This window comes from Nelusetta ayraudi, unplaced genomic scaffold, assembly GCF_046127955.1.
Source record: "Nelusetta ayraudi isolate G7.1 ecotype Tasmania unplaced genomic scaffold, CSIRO-AGI_Nayr_v1 ptg000011l, whole genome shotgun sequence".
Taxonomy (NCBI): domain Eukaryota; kingdom Metazoa; phylum Chordata; class Actinopteri; order Tetraodontiformes; family Monacanthidae; genus Nelusetta; species Nelusetta ayraudi.
The window spans coordinates 1,447,501-1,465,999 of record NW_027466061.1 but is presented as its reverse complement, the minus strand read 5'-3'; the positions used below and the strand labels follow the sequence as shown (position 1 = coordinate 1,465,999).

General features: G+C 41.8%; 1 protein-coding gene and 1 long non-coding RNA gene across 6 annotated transcripts in view; both read right to left on the bottom strand.

Annotated features, from left to right (window-relative positions):
* The window catches only part of LOC142884385 (uncharacterized), a 39,802-nt gene extending 31,932 nt beyond the window's left edge, over window positions 1–7,870 (bottom strand). Inside the window, exon 1 of the long non-coding RNA XR_012926164.1 lies at window positions 7,098–7,870. This is a non-coding gene — a long non-coding RNA (uncharacterized LOC142884385). The remainder of the gene's footprint in view (window positions 1–7,097) is intronic.
* Window positions 1–18,499, bottom strand: part of nrip1b (nuclear receptor interacting protein 1b) — a 167,045-nt gene that overhangs the window by 74,915 nt on the left and 73,631 nt on the right. The window lies entirely within an intron of this gene.

The window sequence follows — 18,499 nt, the reverse complement described above, 5'->3', positions numbered from 1 at the left end:
CAGCAACAATACGGTGAAAAAGAAGGAAAATCCTATGAATAGAAAAGACAGCAAGACTGAAACAGACAATCTCTGGCCCGCCTTGCAATCACCCCGTCCACATCCAAACACACGCCATCAGAGTGATGGCCACATATCAACGGCCAGCAAGAGGAAAAGATTTGGAATTTTGTGATAAAAAGGATCGACAAAGACGCAACATCAGGTTGTGCTGGAGCAGGTTTATACTTTAAAACGAGATGAAAGCCTAAAGAGGGTCAGGGGCATTTTTTAATTTACGCAGAACGTGAAAAGCGTTTATTTCCGATGGGGTAAAAAACCAACAAAAAAAAAAAACAACCCTTCATCTATTTGAAGAAGCATTCAGGAACAGAGGAGTGAGAGGGAGAGGAGGAAAAAAAAATAACCGCTGCTCCTCCATGTGGCCCAGAATCTATTCATTGCTCCCGTTTAATTTCTTTTGGGTGCATAATCCTTTCAGTTTCAATGGCAAATTTAACAGTCCCCAAGGCCCGAGCACCAGACTGGTCAATACAAAACCAGACAACTAATTACTGAGCACACCACTCTCTCCCCCTCCCCTCCACTCCCCTCCTCACCCCTGTCCTTCCTCCTCTTTCTCCCCCTCATCCCCCCCCCCGCCCCCCAACCCCTCCCTCCAGCAGCTGTGGGGTCCAGGAACACAAGAGCAGCAGTCAGCCAGTGTTAGGTTTCCGCTCACCAGTTTTCTCTTAAAAGCATGTCCCATAATGGCCCTTCAGTCACACAAACACGCATACGGTTTCAGACAAAAAAACACACACAAAACAAAACAAAATAAATAAATAAAAAAATAACTTTGGATGACCCCAAATGAATTAGAAAATACGAACGTGTGGAATCCCAAAGAAAGAATTGTGCCGTTTTTATTTTGTTTATATTTTCCCACCTTTTTTCTTCTTTTCTATGACATTATTTCCTAATGGCTAAATCATCCCCAAAAAGCAGCTTAATAAGAGACAACGGAAACAAATAAAATGTCTTGCAGTCTGGCATTAGCTTTAAGAGCGTGTAATTACCATGTAATCGACACCTTGTTTTCTTGTAATAAATTACAGCACAACTTGACAAGCTGTTTGGCTAATAAAAAATGTTAAAAGCTGACTTACATTGGAGCACTTAAGTGGTGAGAGGAACTCAAAAGAGCAGTCAACAAATTACGTCTTTATGGGCATAAATTGCGACAAAACCTGCAATGGTAATTAAAGCCACTTAAACAAACAAACGGGGGGGAAAAAGAAAAATAAGAACCAGAGCTCGTGTTTCCCGTCACTTCTGATTGATTGCTATTTTAATTGTAAAACAAACATCCTTATATTTTACACAGTTTGAAGGATTTACCAAGAGATTTGTGACAGTGTTTTATCTGTCAAATGACATATGCATTTATTTAATGAAAAAAAGAAAAAAAAGAAGAGCCTGTCAGTCACTGCAGAATTGTAGCTGGCTGCAGCTAATATTTTCCAGAGGCCTGGAGAAATCTCACGAAAAGATTTGAAATTAAAGTAAGACTGATCATTAAAAAACGTTAATGGAATGACAGACGCTAACAGAGCCTGATTATTACTATTATTATTCAAGTCAAACGAATTAAGAATGTTTTTGTCATTTTTATTTTTTAATGAATAATTGTAATACATTAAGTTTGATATATGAAAAAAAAATGACCTGATTGGCCTACAGATACGAGACAATGTGCTCCCCGAAAATGTAGTTTGTTTCAGTTATTCTATTTATTACTCGTTAAAATTGATAGTGGCAGTAAAGATAAAAGCAGCGGGCAAGTGCAATAATTTTTTTTCCATAAATCTCTAAATTAATTCAAAGGGGGAAATAAATCACTGTTGCTTCTAAGAGAAAAACATCTTCATTAAAATCCTTAACTTGAAGCGGAAAAAATATGGAAGTGATCCTGTCAGCAAACACAAGGCTAAAGTGATGGCGAGAGCATCCTCAGCGTTAAAAGAAAAGCAGCCCAGTGGTGTTGTGGCTGCTCTCCTTCACATCCTTCCTGTGCACACAGACAGACAAGTGTGGAGCCTTTGATGGTGACTCCACACACACACACACACACACACACACACACACACACACACACACACACACACACACACACACACACACACACACAACACACAACAGCTCAGCGCAGGCCGTAATTTGCTGATGGCTTTAAAACGTCCCCCAGTTAAGATCAGTTCCCTCAGACAATAGGAAGCGCTGCCCCCCTGCGACCCGACTGGAGTGGCCTTTGTCTCACTCCTAATGTTTGCCTTGGTCCATTGTGTCTGCGCTACCCAGCGCCCCTCCACCCCCCGCCCCCTCCCCTTTAAGCCCCCCCACGCAGCGCCGCTTTGATGCGACAAACCCCGCCGCACCGCTGCCGTCACACAGGAAGCACCGAACGTGCGGAGGCCGTTTCCAAGCACGGAACGCCAACATCTGGGCGACTACAGCCAAAGAAGGCCGAACTGCTAAATAATATGACGATGATGATGCTGTTAAAATGCTGCCGGTGGGTGCTGACAGCTACTTGGCCCGGTCAGCTGCACCATGCAAGCAAGTCACAGGCTGCAACTCTGACAAACAAAAGGCGGAGAGGCCGACAAATTGCTGGTGATCTCTTGGCCCGAGTAGCGAAACAACTGAAAATGGGGAGTGGTTCATTAAATCAGAAGGTTGAAGACAAAGTTGGATTAAAGTGCAGTGTGATCGTGACATTATATTTGGATGAACTCATTAATATAATATAAGAATGCAGCCTTAAGTCAGAGTTGACCGTTTCGCTTGTTTGCTTTTATTTATGAGTGGGCACAAATAATTCTGAAGACAAATAAATGTTTGCTGTAATCTTTACTTATGGGTATTTTCTTCTTTCTTTTTACTGAACAAGCAAAAACAAAAACAAAAAATAAAATAAACACAAAAATATATTTTCCACATATTTTCATTTGGATTGCCCGAAGTGTAATTTGTAAGATGAAAATTCAATTGAAACATCTTTTTATTCCAAAGGCCAAAAATGTGACTTTCCTTTCTGCTTCATGGATTCCTCTCTCCCGTTGTTTATGATTGTGCAAAACGACTCACGTAAACTCCAGTAGTTCACGCTCTACCTTGTCCAGTCTCTGGCCTTGATGTGTGATATATACAATTTATATATTTTTGCTAAATGTGAAGCAAATGCAAACACCCCTGTTTCTTACAAAACACACTTGGAACGACGTTTGAAAAAGTGGAGACTGATGTCAATGTGTGTGTGTATACATATATATATGTATATATATATACATATATATGTGTGTGTGTGTGTGTGTGTGTGTGTGTGTGTGTGTGATTGTAAATGATCTTGGACTTGAAGCCACTCTTAAATATGTAGAGTCAGAGTGGTCTGTTTATTTGATAATGATAATAATATAAACAACTTCATTTTTGTGATCATGAAAAAATTATTTCTAAGACGCAGATGTTTTTTTTCAAATGTAATTGTCGCGTCAGTTGCATCAGACGTTGAGATGATTAGCTGCGCTGGAAGACATGCGCGTGCACACAGGCCAACCGGGTGTTTGCTTTTTTTTTGGCTCAAGTGTTTGAAATTCCTCGGCTGGAATGGAGAGGCCGTTATTCTCAAAATTGTTTACATCACTGTCCTTCACACAGCAGCATATAGCCGCGCACTGTGGACACACACAAGTGGGCTGCGGTCAAGTGCAGGGACATCACTTGTGGTGTTGAAGTGATGTGTGTAATGTGTGTAATTTAGCGTTCGAGCCAGAGCGTGAAGTGCGACGTAAAATGAAAACGAAGGGCCGTTCAAATGACTCGTCAACAGCAGAGAACAGCGGCTGTTCAAGGAAGGAAATGAAATGTAAAAAAAAAAAAAAAAAGGATCCAGCATTTTGAACTAGTTACTTCTATTCTTACAAATTTATAGCAAATATATTTCCCTTTCCAATAAATTCAGATGTTGAGAACACAAGCTTTTGCAGTCTGGAAATCATTCACACTGAGTTTGCTGCTTCAGTTCTGATCAGGTCCAAAATGTTTCTGTTTGGGTTTTTTTTTTTACACCACACTGCGTGGTGGCAGTAGTAGCGCACGTGCCGACTCAGATGGCTATCATTCTCATTGCAGCAGTGCCAGCAGCAGCAGCAGCAGCAGCAGCAGCAGCAGCAGCAGCAGGCAAACAACTCATAAATCACTTCTAATAAGTGAGCTTTCCCTTTCACTGCTCGCAACAAGCCAGCTAATTTATAACCGGAGGAGGAATGAGGGAGATGCTAAAATTGGCAGTGGAGGTCAAGCAGGCTCCCTGATGACAAGCCTTCACCTGACACTATAGAGAACAAACACCTCACATCTGCAACACGCGCTTGATAAGCCAGGGAAACACAAAATACAACAAATGCAAGTCTATAGTCAATTTAAAATGCGATCGCTATTCTACTTATTTTACTATTTTATTCTACTATCTTAAACACACACACACACACACACACACACACACACACACACACACACACACACACACACACACATTCACACATACATGCACGCTGGGATGTATTCCTGGAGCAACTCACTCTGGCTTGTCTACCACTCTGACTTCATTTTTTTTGTATTTCCCTTTCACCCCAACTAAACAAAGCAGATGGCTGCCCTCCAGAGTGGAGGTCTGCCCATGGTTGCTTTCCACTGGGGGATTTCTTTCTGGCCCCCTTGTTGCATCACGCTTGCTTTGGAGGGACCCGTTGGCTTTCATTTGAGAAAAAAAACTTCCATAATAATAATAATAATAATAATAATAACAATAATAACAATAACAATGACAATGACAATGATAATAATAATGATAATAATAATAATAATAATAATAATAATAATAATAATAATAGTTATTATTATTATTATTATTATTATTATTATTATTATTATCATTATTATTATCATTATCACTATTATTATCATTATTGTTATTATTATGATTATTACCATCATCATTATTATTATTATTATTATGATTATTACCATCATCATCATTATTATTATTATTATTATTATTATTATTATTATTATTATTATTATTATTATTATTATTATTGTGGTGGTAGTAGTAGTAGCAGGAGTAATCGTAGTTCACACTCAAAGTATTACACAGAACAGCTGAGGACCGTCTCATTCTCACTGGTCCATTTTGAAATCACGCCATCCAAACTATCCAGTGCAGGACCAATCAGTGTGCTTTGGAGCAAAGACACTGGGAATTTTCTAACTGAGACAAAGCAAGAAACAACAGCGAGCTTCTATTGTGGATGCTGCGATGGGAACTCTGCTGCTTTGGCACCATGAATCAACTCGCTGTAAGCAATTGGCTGAATTTGTAGTGAGGAACTCTGATTGGCCCGCTTTAATTCAAGGCCCTCTCTCCTTCCGAAATGCTAAACCCAGAGTTGTGTTTAGGAAAACCCCTGAAATTTCTTGAACGGTCCCTCTGACGTATCAACTTAACAGTGCGCGTTGACGACACCACGGTGAGCGACTTTTTGACTTCTTCTTAATTCGCCACCAAAAACCCTCTCAGGTCAAGACATTTCAGCCCAGTAATACCATGTGATGTAATGAATAAGGGGCGCGAGGGACGAACCGAGCGGGCCGGAGCGGCAGGTTCTGATTTCCTCAAAGAGTCGAGGGAGTGAGGTCACAACCCCGAACTGCAAACGAGCCGTCCAGGTGAGAGCCATAAATCACAAAGTCAAGTTCAATGCGGCTGTGAAAGGAGTTCACGCGAGCACTTACTTTTACAGACTCCCACTCTCCACTTCTGTTAGTGCGACACGCTGCACTTTGAAGCAGCACTTCATCACTTCCCAGACCAAACACACTGAGTCTAATTGAACAGATGTGTTTTTGTTCTAAGATGAATTTGTGATGGTTAAAAAAAAAATATGAACTGTGAGAACTTTGGGTGCTTCACAAAAGTTTTAGCATCATGGTTTTTGCTAATTCATTCTAGAGTCACAGTACAATATTTAAAAGGGAGAACATGAAAATGACTGCTTTATTACTTAAGGAAGAAGAGAACCAATGACAGTCCAGTTGTACAATAACTGCGGCTTTGATATCACAGTCAAATCCTCCAAAAACACCCATATTGAAAAACTCCACCGATACCAAACTATCAGTCACATTTTCACACACTTTATCAAATCAGTGGCATTGCTGCCGGTGCAATGCCACTGATTTCAAAAAGTGATCAACAAACCTAACAATTGACCTCATTCAAATATTTCAAACATCCACTCAACAACAACAGCAAAATAATCAGGGTTAGTTCCAGGCAGCTGCCACTGTTGCCCCAAAGTGAAACATCATTAACCATATGAGAGACACTCGAGAGCTTTCTCTCTCATCGTTACCCAGAATAACTTTGCAGTGAACTTTTGATCTCTCTAACAAGAGATTTTTACAATTTAAAAACAAGTACTGAAAGTATAATTTGTGATGAAGAATGCGTATAACATTGGGAAAGGTGCAATCAAATGCAAAATGCGTTTGACCGGCTGAAGAAGGAGCTTAGAGAAGAGATCTTCACTTTGCAGCTTTGCCCCGCTGCTGTCAGACTAAAAAAAGTTTTGGTGACCATTAGTGTGCTTGGGCCGAGGAACCATTCACCAAACTGACCACCAAGTTCCCTTCCCCCATTATCCTCCCCCTCAAGCACCCCTCTCTCACTCTCGCTCTACCTTGACCCTGGAAAACTTGGTTCAAATTCAAAGGCACTCGACGCGCTCTAACCCACTGGCCCTGGGCTCAATGAAACGCAGTCTTGTTTGTTTTTGCTTCAGGAAAGGAGAGAAGCGGTTGAAAGGTTTCCCCGACGACAGCATCAAAGAATCAAACGCACAGTCGACGACCGTTTGCAACGTATATGTCAAAAAATGAAAGCCAGTGGCGATGAAGGATCGAGCGAGCTGCCGGAATTCCAAGAATCGAGGGATTCTTCGGGAGAACAGAACTTTCAGAAAAGTGCCCAAGAGGAGAGATAGAGAAGCACTCACCGCCAAGTTCCCGAGATCCGAGCCTGAAAAATGACAGACTCCTCTATCCCCCCGTTCCACTTGCATTTTTCTAGGCTTCCATGGCACCCCCACCCCTCCGAGAGGCAGAAAGCAGAGAGAGTGCGCAACGGGAGAGCAAAGCGCACAGCCCGAATTGAAAGAAGAGAGAGAGAGAGAGAGAGAGAGAGAGAGAGAGAGAGAGAGAGAGAGAGAGAGAGAGAGAGAAAGAAAGAGGGAGGGTGGAGGGAGAGAGAGAGGGAGGGAGGGTGGGAGGGTGGGAGGGAAGGAGGGAGGCAGGGGGCATTAGCCCTGGTGGTGTGGAGATGGAGGGCACTGGTGCAGCTGTGCCCCACCGGCAGGGTCTCCTCAAATTCAATCCTCTTCCCCATGTGAGTCTGGAGCTCAGCAGAAAAGGCAACGGACACAAAGTGATCCTCTTACACAGGGAGAGAGAGAGAGAGAGAGCGAGCGAGAGAGAGAGAGAGAGACAAAGAGATAGGGTGAGGGAGGGAGTGATAGAGCCAGAGAGAGAGAGAGAGAGAGCGAGCGAGAGAGAGAGAGAGAGAGAGAGAGAGAGAGAAGCGAGCGAACGGAACCAGCCAGGAGGCCGAGGCAGGCAGGCAGGCAGGCAGGCAGGCAGGCAGGCAGGCAGGCAGGCAGGCAGGCAGAGAATAACAGGTTCAAGTTTTCACTGTTTTCTTTACTGTGTCGTACGACTCTGCCGGGGCCAAGTGGGAGGGAACAGGCAGGAGCCAGCAGAGGAAATAGTGCATAATACCTTCCAGCAGCCTCTCTCTGCGCCCCCCCCCCCCACCTCCTCCTCCTCCTCCTCCTCCTCCTCCCTCCGCCCCCTCTTTCGCCTTCCCTCCTCTCTCTTCGCCTCTCTTTTCTCTCACTCCTACCCTCTCTCGCAGTAAGTGAGCCTGACGGCTGCAACCCCCCTCCTTCAGGCACTGGAATGCAAGGCAAGAGTTTCAAGAGGCCCAGTTAGACAACCCTCAGAGTCAGTGCACCTTGACCCCAAGTCAGGCGCTGTGTGTGTGTGTGTGTGTGTGTGTGTGTGTGTGTGTGTGTGGGGAGGGTAACTCCAGTCGTTGGTGTGCGCTGAAATCCGTGGGGCCAGCTTCGCCTCGGCGGATCACATAGCCGAAAACCTCGACAGCCACTTAACAAGGATAAAGCTGCTGGATATTTACACCAGTGGGACAACAATTAGTCCATCAGTGAGCAGCGCTACGTCTCCGCAGCTGCAACCGTCGCTGCTTTTTCCAACCGCGCACCACCTCCACCACGGCGACAACACCGGCATGCCTCTGGGCCATTGTTGTTCCTTTTAAACCGTGCGCAGGGATTATATGGATGTGAGCTGTCTCAGTGTGACTTTAACTTTTAACAATTAGCTGTTACTGTTTTCATTTTAAGAGAAAGCATTTAAGTCCAGCCTTAAGACTACGTAACAAGGTTTTGGGGACTGCCATTTTTTCCATTTTTTAAAATGAATACACATTGGTTTGTTACACTGTACGATAGCAAGCGTTCACATTTCTCCACAGAAGACATTCTCCCAGAAAAGCGTTACTTCATTTGAAACGTGGAACCGGCTACTGTCCACCAGTCAGGCCTTTCAACTGCTCTGTTTGCAAGAAAGAAAAAAAAAAATCTTTTCTTCATATTCATTCAAGTGTTTGGGCTAATTTGGTTCTCTTCCTCGGTCCCTCGCTGTCTGCTCCCCACCTCACTACAAATACAAATGACACATCAGTTCCTTTGACCTAATACTCCTTGCACAACTAAAGTTAAAGAAAATGAACAAACCTTAACATCACCTTCATTCTTTTTCATCTCTACATATATATTATACAAAGGCTTTGCCAGCGTACATTATTGTGCAGCCTTTTCCACTTTTGAGCAGTAGAACTGCAACCAGATGCCTGAAGATTACTGCAAAGCCGTAATCTCACTTGTAACAAACGGAATAAAGCTTCACAATGGGACAGATGAAGAAAAACAAAAGAAGAGAACTTGCTTTCGCTTCCACGGTGCTCCTGATTTCAACACCATGGTCCGATCCATTATGCATCCAGTCCGAGGTCCCAGCTGTGCTTATATCATGCAGTGAAGTATAATGAGCTTATGGACGCAGCATGAAAGGTAATATTTGGCTCAATTGGACCTCACACTTACGTAACACACCATCATTTACAGTATTTGCATTTTAAATGAGGGTGCAATGACAAAGGGAGTTGTTAGGTGTTGGAAAATGGAGACCATTTGGACCAGGAACCATGTTTCTTTCATGTTCTACTCTTTTGGTTTTTCTTGAAGAAAGTAGTCTAAATCTTTGTGTGTTGGATATTTACCGCAACAATTCCTGTCATAGAGTGCAACAATATGAAATAACTGTTACCTCTGGACTGAGTTAAAGAGAGCTGCTTGGAATGTAATGCAGTTAAAATATCAGAAATTCACAAAATGCTTCGGATGAAATTTAAGAATGCACCTGAAATGCACGGCTTAATTTAACCTATCTTTAAACTTTTGTGTGTTGGTTACATCACAACTGTTTAGTGTTTCAGTTTGTATTGCACAACATGATGTTCACGAACAAGGGAATTAACCACAGACTTCGTAGAACTGAAGTGCTTGACCCATGAATGCTGTTCCAGAAAGACAACAATCTTGTTGCATCGTGCTGCTCACATTGTGACATTGTGAAACCAAGACGGCACTTAACAACAAGAGTGTGGGAAGTTGTTGAAATGTTGATATTCCTTGTTGTCGTGCCACCACTGTTAGTTAGTCCTTGTTTCAATTATTATTTTGGCGCTGAAGAAATTACTGTGATATGCTTTTACTTAAACAGTGTATTTTTAACAATATGATTTCACTGTAGCGTTAAACCTTTCATATTTTCCATTAATTTGATGTAAACGTGGGAAATTGCCAACTTTCTGTCGTTGGTATGTATATGTCAATTTAGACTGTCCAATTTTATAATTTTACAATTTACTTGGAAAAAATGCTTTCCCCAAACATGGTATGAAAAAAAAAATACTAGCTGGGGTTTGCACTCAGCCTCTTTCCTTCATGTCTAATGCTGCTTTCTCTGATATTCTATATCACACCATATTCTATGATATTCTGTTTTCCTTTTTTTATTGTCGTTCTGCTGAAACAAGTAGTTATATACAATTAGGATCCACTGGTAATTTTATTTTGGGATGAAAAAAATTATTATCATTATTATTATTACTATTATTACATTCAGAACAAAAACTTGTCATGAGAAAATGCTTTTGAATTTCTCAGTAATTTATAGGAAGTGAAAAATGCTGGAATAGAGGGGAAAATGGGATTTAACATGTACAAATAATTGGTGCAATTAGACTTTGCAGACTTTTTGTTCTGAAACTTTGCGGCACACATTAGCCACTAAATATTTAAGCCGTTATGGAGTAATTACTGGCTAGAGGAAATCTGTTAATTGGCAAACAATATTACAAGATTTTAGAAATTCTGCATTCTGCAACCAAGTATAGTCTCCTCTGGAACAACATGTGGCAGGTGACTAGTCAGGGCTAAATAAAGGTTAAATGCTTTGATAATGAAAGCGTTACAATTATGAAAAATGGAGTTTTCAGCTTCAGTCTTTTTTGCGGTACCAGCATGCCAACAAAGACATCAAGTACAGAACATGACAACTTAGACATTTGAATATAGGCTGGCTTTTCCCTTGTTACTGTGCTGAAACAAGCTGTTGGAATTTTGCTCGACTTTCAACGTCACAACCTGATTATCATAGTAACTCCTTTCTCAGAATTCTTTATTTTTTTGGCAAAGTTTTAACGCATGAAAGCTCGCTAGCATCGTCCCGGCTAGCTAGCACGAGCCAACCACAATGGAGTGGGCTGTTCTGGTTGGAACAGGTAAGGTCGTGGGGGAAAGCCAAGACAGCCTCGTCAGGCTGAGTGAAACACTTGCCTTGTAAGGCCTGCACACACAGTCAAGTGAATGTGGATATGTGTTCACTTCTTTAATTTGAGCAAAACATCACTCAGCAGTCGGTGACCTCACGGTCCATCTCCACATCAGCAAAAGCAGGAGGTCTTTTTCTCCAAAGAAAAACCAAAGAGGAACAGTCATTCCTTGAGTATTTATGTTTTTGACAGGAGAAGTAGGTCTGATGAATGTGAATAGTTTGTCAAAGAAAAAAAAACAATACATACAGCCTCAGATAAAAAAATAAATAAAAATAAGTTGAAATAAAAACAAGCATTAACATGTTATTCCAAAAAATACATATTTTTCATGCTGGTTTCTGTTTGTGTTTTCTTCACTGTTAAGATTGAGTGAAGGTGTTTATCAAACAGACAGATTTTTTTAAATCTCCATCTACATTGTAGGTGCACTCAAGAAAGATTTTCATTAGCTTCCTAAATAGCCAAAAAATAGAGAGTTGATAGATTGAGAGAGGAAGCTTGTTATGAGCTACAATACATTAAAGAATAATGGGGGATTCTGCAGAGCGGGAGTGCTGAGGCTCTTCTTACTCTTTAGTTTGCACTAAAAGCAGCCACTGTGTTTCCCAAGCTTACTGCTGCCTCCCACAGGTGAAAAACACCAACAGCTTTTCAGTCACTGGAAAGGGGGTGGAGTGAAAATTCCAAGTATTTGACAGCGATTGTCAGTCTTTCTGTTCCTTAAAAAAGAAAGCTGCCAGTTTGCCCTGCTGTTCACACGCATGTAAGAGTCTGTTTGTTTCACATTGGCAGGAAAGCAATTTGCACTAAAGGTTTCTCATTTGACCTGAGCAGTGAGTTAGAAATATGGACTCATTTCCATGAAAGGGGAAGGAGAATTGTTTGTTGATGTCTTTCATGGGAAATATAAAAAAAATATTTCCTGTGTAAAAATTAACAGGAAAGCTCTAAAACATATGTTTACAAAGGCCTCAGTGTCTGACGCCACCGCTGTTTAATTTCACAGGAGATTACAGACTTCTGAATTCCCTGTCTTTATGGAAGATTGCATGCCCTAAAAGGTGAAAAGTAAATTAAAAAGTGTGGATGAACAACAAAATGTAAACCCAGTCTTATGAATGTTAAATAGACTCTGCATTGTTTCACCAAACAAGGCAGCTGTGCCTGGCAGTGCATTTTAGGCAAGTTCATATACAAGTATCTAAAGGCACTCCAAGCGAGAGGCAACTGACCTATTTTATAGTATAGTCTTTTAGTATATGTTCTGAACCTGTTTAAACTTTTGAATTGGAATTGCAGTTTCTGCTTTCGTCCTTCAACTGAAATAATGTTGAAGGTGGAGGCAGCAAAGGCCAAACAAAGGGCATACAATTATTTTTTTTATGCTAGGCTGAGCACTAAGGAGGGAGAGATAGATTTATACAGGTTGGCGAGGCAGCGAGATAGAAGCCTGGACAGCAGGTCAGGTTGAAGATAGACATGGAAATGTACAGATAAGAGCCAGACGTGACGGGAAGATGGAAACGGTGCTCTGTAGACTTGATGAAGGAGAAAAACCAAAGAGAAAAAAGAGAAGAAGAGTTGAGCGTTGAGGACCAGGAAGTAGCAAAGATTAGTGAGGGTGAAGTGAGGAAGATATTGAAGAGCATGAAGAGTGGAAAGGTTCTGATGTTAAATACCTTATGGGGGTATGAAAGCGTCAATGGCGTCTAGCATTTGTGAGCAGCTGCATGTTTCGCACCAACAAAGAGTATAAGAGTATCACAGATGCAGTAATTGCTTTGAGTATGTTGATCGATGAGGTCATAGGGAGCTGCGCTGGCCTTTGTATATTTAACAAAAACATAATATGACTGGAGAGGAACCGTGGTATTATATGAAGGAGTTTGGAGCAGCAGAGAAGTATGTCAGTGGTACGGTACATCTACTAAAGATATAAAGCAGTGGTGATGCTATAGGTGGGACAGAAGACTCAAGGTGGAGGAATGACTGCATGAAGGATGAGCTCTGAGCCCCTTCTTACTGCTATGGCTAGAAGTTGAGAGAGGAATCACCATGGACTATCATGTTTGCAGATGACATTGTGATCTGCACTCAGAGCAGATAGAAGGTGGAGGAAAATCTATTCTCGAGAGATGGAGGTTTGACCTGGAGAGAAGAAAGAAGGTGAACCTCAGCAAGACAGTCCATGTGTGTGAATGGAAGTCAAGTTCAGAGAGTGCAAAAGAGGTGAGGATACATGTTCAAGCAGGTTAGAATGCATCAAGAAAAGGGTTTGCTGTGATGTGTACTAAAGAAGGACACTCCGGCTTGGTCCCACAGTCCAAAAACATGCCTGTCAGGCAAACTAGGAAGTCATATTTCATGACTTCCTAGTAGTATTTTTTTATTTCACGGTCACTCGCAATCGCATTGCCGTCACTGTCACAGGCTGTCAACTGAGGAATCAGCTGCCCTGACTTCTTTCTGCCTATAGTTTGTTTATGCTGCTGCTGCACGTTGACTCTACCCCCAGCCATTGGCAAACTTTTATTGCTTGCCTTTCTATGTAGCCCTGTAATAAACTGGCAACTTTTCCAGGGTTAAACCCTGCGTTCGCCCAGAGACAGATGAGACCAGCACCAGTAAACCCCCACTAGCTGAGTGCAGAAGAAGTGGCTCTAGAAGACACATGTTGTGAAGTCAGCCAGCCAGTCAGTTTGCAATGCTTTTGGTTAAAAATAAAATAATAAAAAAGGTGTCTTTGCACGTTTAAATTGATTGTATTTCTAACTTTCTCCAGTAAAGTCATTGCACATGATAATGAAGGAATGTGTTCATCCAACCAATATAATTCACCAAAAAGTGATCGTAAGGTGCAGAGAAAGGAGCTCCGAGCCAGAGCTGAACTACCATGCACATTAAACTACATCAGACCAAATAACATGCTTAAATAAGCTGGTAGTTAGGATGCCCTGCAGCAGTGATGTTAAAGCCCCATCTTATGCTCATAGTTGGATATTGATTTCTTCGGTAAATGAATTATTAGCAACAACCAATCCATTGAGAACTAATTTCTATGTAACATCACTATTTAGCACATAATGATGACTGGTGTTCACTTCACCGGCAGGCCAGAGAAGCTGGATTTCGGCAGTTTGACTGTCAGTAATGAGGCAGCACCCCCACCTTTTACTGTGCCACTGATGGAGGTGTTGTTTTGCTCCAGATGCTCTCATATCTGATCTCTTTGGAAAAGCCACATGGAGACCGTACATCAGAGCTCCGTCATGACCACGTTTCTCATCACAAGGCCAGCATGAAGGACTAGCTGCAATGAAACGCAAGCAACTGGCACACAGCCCAGGCAGCACTTATCCCACAACTTTTCACCATAAAACACGTCCCGTCAAGGGCAGCACTCGCATAAAGCCTTATTAACTGCTCAGTGAACTGGCAGCCATTTACCCTCAGCAGTTCTCATAACCTGAGGGTAGGGAGATTAAAGCACCACCTGAACAAAGATGGTTATGTGAAGAATGTCCTCGGCTGCTTTATATTCAAGCAGAGCCTACAAATTGCCAGCAGCTCAAACCTGGAATGGTCAGTGTGCCGCAAAAGCTGAGCTCCTGCCGCACACTCACTGTTCTCCTATCGGAGGAATTCTTTCACGGGCAGAAAATGCTGACTTCCTAAAAAGTCTGCCATTAAACTTTGGAGAGGAAGAAACCATTATGAGAAATTTATTAGGTCCAAAGCTGAAAGCTAGCCCTGTGATGCTGTAGGTCAGCTTTCGATACGTCACTGACAGCACAGCTCTGAGATGCATGGCGAGGATATTAAGGGGGATGTTACCCTGCCAAGTCTTCCATCAACAAAGATGAGAAAGGATGACTTGTCGACTGTGGTGACACAGCCAGTGTTCCGGCTGACAGCATTTTGAGTTCTTTGCCAAAGAAATGCAGCCCACCAAGGGCGCTTTGAAATTCTGACTTTTGTTTTGAAAAAATTTTATGTTAGCCAACTTTACATGTTGTCAATAGTTTCAGTTAATGCATTTCGTTTTTCATGGTAGCATACAGTAGGAGCAAAGAGATTTGTTTAACCAGCAAAAAGTGTAGTACCAGAATTGACCTACACATGGGTTCAGCTTTTAGTTGATCAGTGGCACTCCAATCACAGCAAAATGAAAAAGCGATGCAAATGGAGAATTGGATAGGAGAAAACTAGGTTAGACTGTTTTGGACTCAGAATGTGATTGCAGCCTGGCAGCGTCTCTCTCTACGGACAAGGACGGAAAGCAGAGACAGATGTTCACTAAGTCCAGTCGCAGTGACCACAAATTGGCAGTGGAAACGGAACAAATAAACGAGGATTACTGCCTCACGGTTGTATGCTTACGCACCGTTTAAACTGCACCCCCTCTGTCCAGCCCAGCTCCCCGCCCCCCATCTTTCCATAGCTATGATGCCCTGGCAGCAGTTCATCCAGTTAGGCTTTCCTCATGCATGCTGTTGTTTGTCCCTCATTTCCTCTGGTCAGGCACTTCCCCTATTTCACGGTCACTCGCAATCGCATTGCCGTCACTGTCACAGGCTGTCAACTGAGGAATCAGCTGCCCTGACTTCTTTCTGCCTATAGTTTGTTTATGCTGCTGCTGCACGTTGACTCTACCCCCAACTTTTATTACTGTTTCTTTCCAATAGAAATGTACAGTTTAGCCTTGGATATGGATATGTTCTGTTACACAGACAATAGTGTATTATAAAACAAGGGAGTTGCCAGTTATTACACAAAAACAGACAAAAACATGACCCTAATGTGTCACACAAATCCTTCCAAATTGGTTTATTTTGCACAACGGCAGTGTCAATGTAATAAAATTAAAACTTTTTTCTAAATTTCCCATGGACACAAATGGACGAGGGGGAGCCTCTACATCTGCGGCAGACATGCTTGTATTTGTGATTTATTTTTGCCAACACGGGCATCTATTTAAAAGGAGCGCTTGTTAGAGAGCACGTCTGAGCCGTTTGTCCCCTGTAACAATGGCAGGTTATAGATTGAGTCTGCTGGGCTTACATTTGGATGCATATTACAACAACAAATTAAGTCTGTTGATCAGAATCACAGCCTGTTTGAAGTGCCAGTGCTTTCACTCTATAATCATCACAGAACTTGACCTAGTGCCTCAAATTAAGTCAATTGACATAATTAGCAAGATTAGGGAAGGCTGCTGCCAATTATGATAATTAATGATGTATACACATTTCATCCTAACGTGATCATTCTTAAACGAAACACACCTTTATTCCCAAATACAAAACAACTTTAACTCCAATTCCAGTTTAGCAGGTAAAATGTGATAGTTTCACGCAAAGGCTATATCATAATAATAGAAGGAATTTACTTGTATATAAAGTGAGGTTCTTTAGAATCACTTCACATCCCACACGCTTGCCATGCTCTTGCCATGGAGTGGCTAAAATGCAATGCCGCAGTTTAGCATCAAACAGCTCATGTAACATTCAGTTTCTTTTCTAATTAACTGCCATTACCTTAATGCAGCCCACGTCAACTTCAGTCTGTGAATACTAGCTTCAGTTAACTCACTTTAGTTGCATATATAAAATGACTTTAGTTAGCTTACATGAGCTTCAGGTTAGCTCCACTTCACAGTCACCAGCCTCATTTAGCCAATATATACATTAGTTATTCAGCTTTAGCTTCAGTTCAGCTTTGCAATAGTTACTTGCTAAATTGTGTCATTGTTTTACTATTACATGCTGTTGAATGTTACTGTAGGCCTAAACGCTTATGTAATTCATGGTATTGTGGCGCTATGTATGGTATTTGACTGTTTCAAATTTTAACACAGAGACACATTCATTGACACTGACAGACATGCACACACAGAGACACACATGCCTAATGTTACCTTATTGTAATTTAAGCAAAGAGAAGCTCTTTTCTCTCTTTCCTGCACTCTGTGTCCTCTGTCATGTGTCCTTTTTCCATGCAATTCAAATGAATTCACTTTTTTTGTCTCTGGGGGGCAAATAAAGTGGACGGCATGAAAAGCAGCTTGAGAACTTGATAAATAGTCACAGATCAAATAGATAGATAAATCATAATTGTATGAAGAGCTTCAGTATCAGTAAGTGTCAAACATTTATGAACTGTGAACAAAGATGTTGTCCTTCTCTGTTGTTTGCATTGCTGGACAACAAAATCTGCATCCTCTGGGGAGTCAGCCATGCCATATTCTAAACATAATTTCCTCTTACTGTGTGTGTGTGTGTGTGTGTGTGTGTGTGTGTGTGTGTGTGTGTGTGTGTGTGTGAGATTTTAGAAATAAAATAAATCCTGAACTAATAGTCTTTGGTTATTCTGGGTTGCGGCCAGTGGCAAGAGGAAGTGCTGCAAGGTGTATAGACCATCAAAGGACACAAGGATACAAACCATATGCAGAAGTAGTAAAAAGCACATCTGTGGAACACAAACTACCAAATTGTGTGGCGCATGTATTTTGAAAATAGGCTTGCTTGTCTCAGTTGGTCATCTGCATAGAAGAGATTGATGGTGGAAGTTCAAGATGATGTATTGACAGTTTGCATTAAAAAAAAAAAAAAAGTCTTAATGACAAAAATTGCCTTTGTGTTTTCCAAGATAAGCATGCTTTATGACAAAAATTGTCTTCAGTATGGTGGATTTTTAACACTAGTGAAACCACAACATCATGCTTCCATTGTTAATTGTGTCCTAGCCAGTCAGTCAGTCGAGACTGATTGCAATCAGCAAATTTTCCCAGCTCTTCCTTTCAGGGTCTTCACAACCGTGAATTGACTCAAATGTTTAGTTTGGAAAAGTATTAACTGAGTTATTGCCTTAGTCTGACTATGAGTGGTGGAAATTCATGAGGTTGATCAACAAAACCTTAGAGAGAGTGGATGACCCATAAACAAGGTGCCGAGAGGATGCGCGATATTGCATGGAGGTGTGGAGTGATGGAGAAGAATGTTAGAGCGGTGCAGGAAATGGATGAGAGCTGTAAGATAGTGGTAGGCTGTGCTGTAGGTGTGACGGGAGTTGATGAATGGGAAAGGTGGGACTGCATCAAGGACCAAGACTGCTGTCTGGGCTTGACACATGAGACTAGAATCTCGGTGGACTATGGTGTTTGCAGATGACACTGTGATGTGTGGTGAGAGCAGGGGGGAATCTAGAGAGGTGGAGGAATGTCCTGGAAAGGAGAAGAAAGAAACCTAGCCGTAGCAAGACAGAACGTGCGTAAATGACAGGGACCAACTGGAACAGTGAGATTACTTTCAGGAAGTAGAAATAAAGAAGGTTCTTATGCAGGGTTTTAGGGTTTTACACATGATTTAAGTGAAGCATGTGGGGCCAAAAGTAAAGAACAACGAAGAGTGTGGAACAGACTGA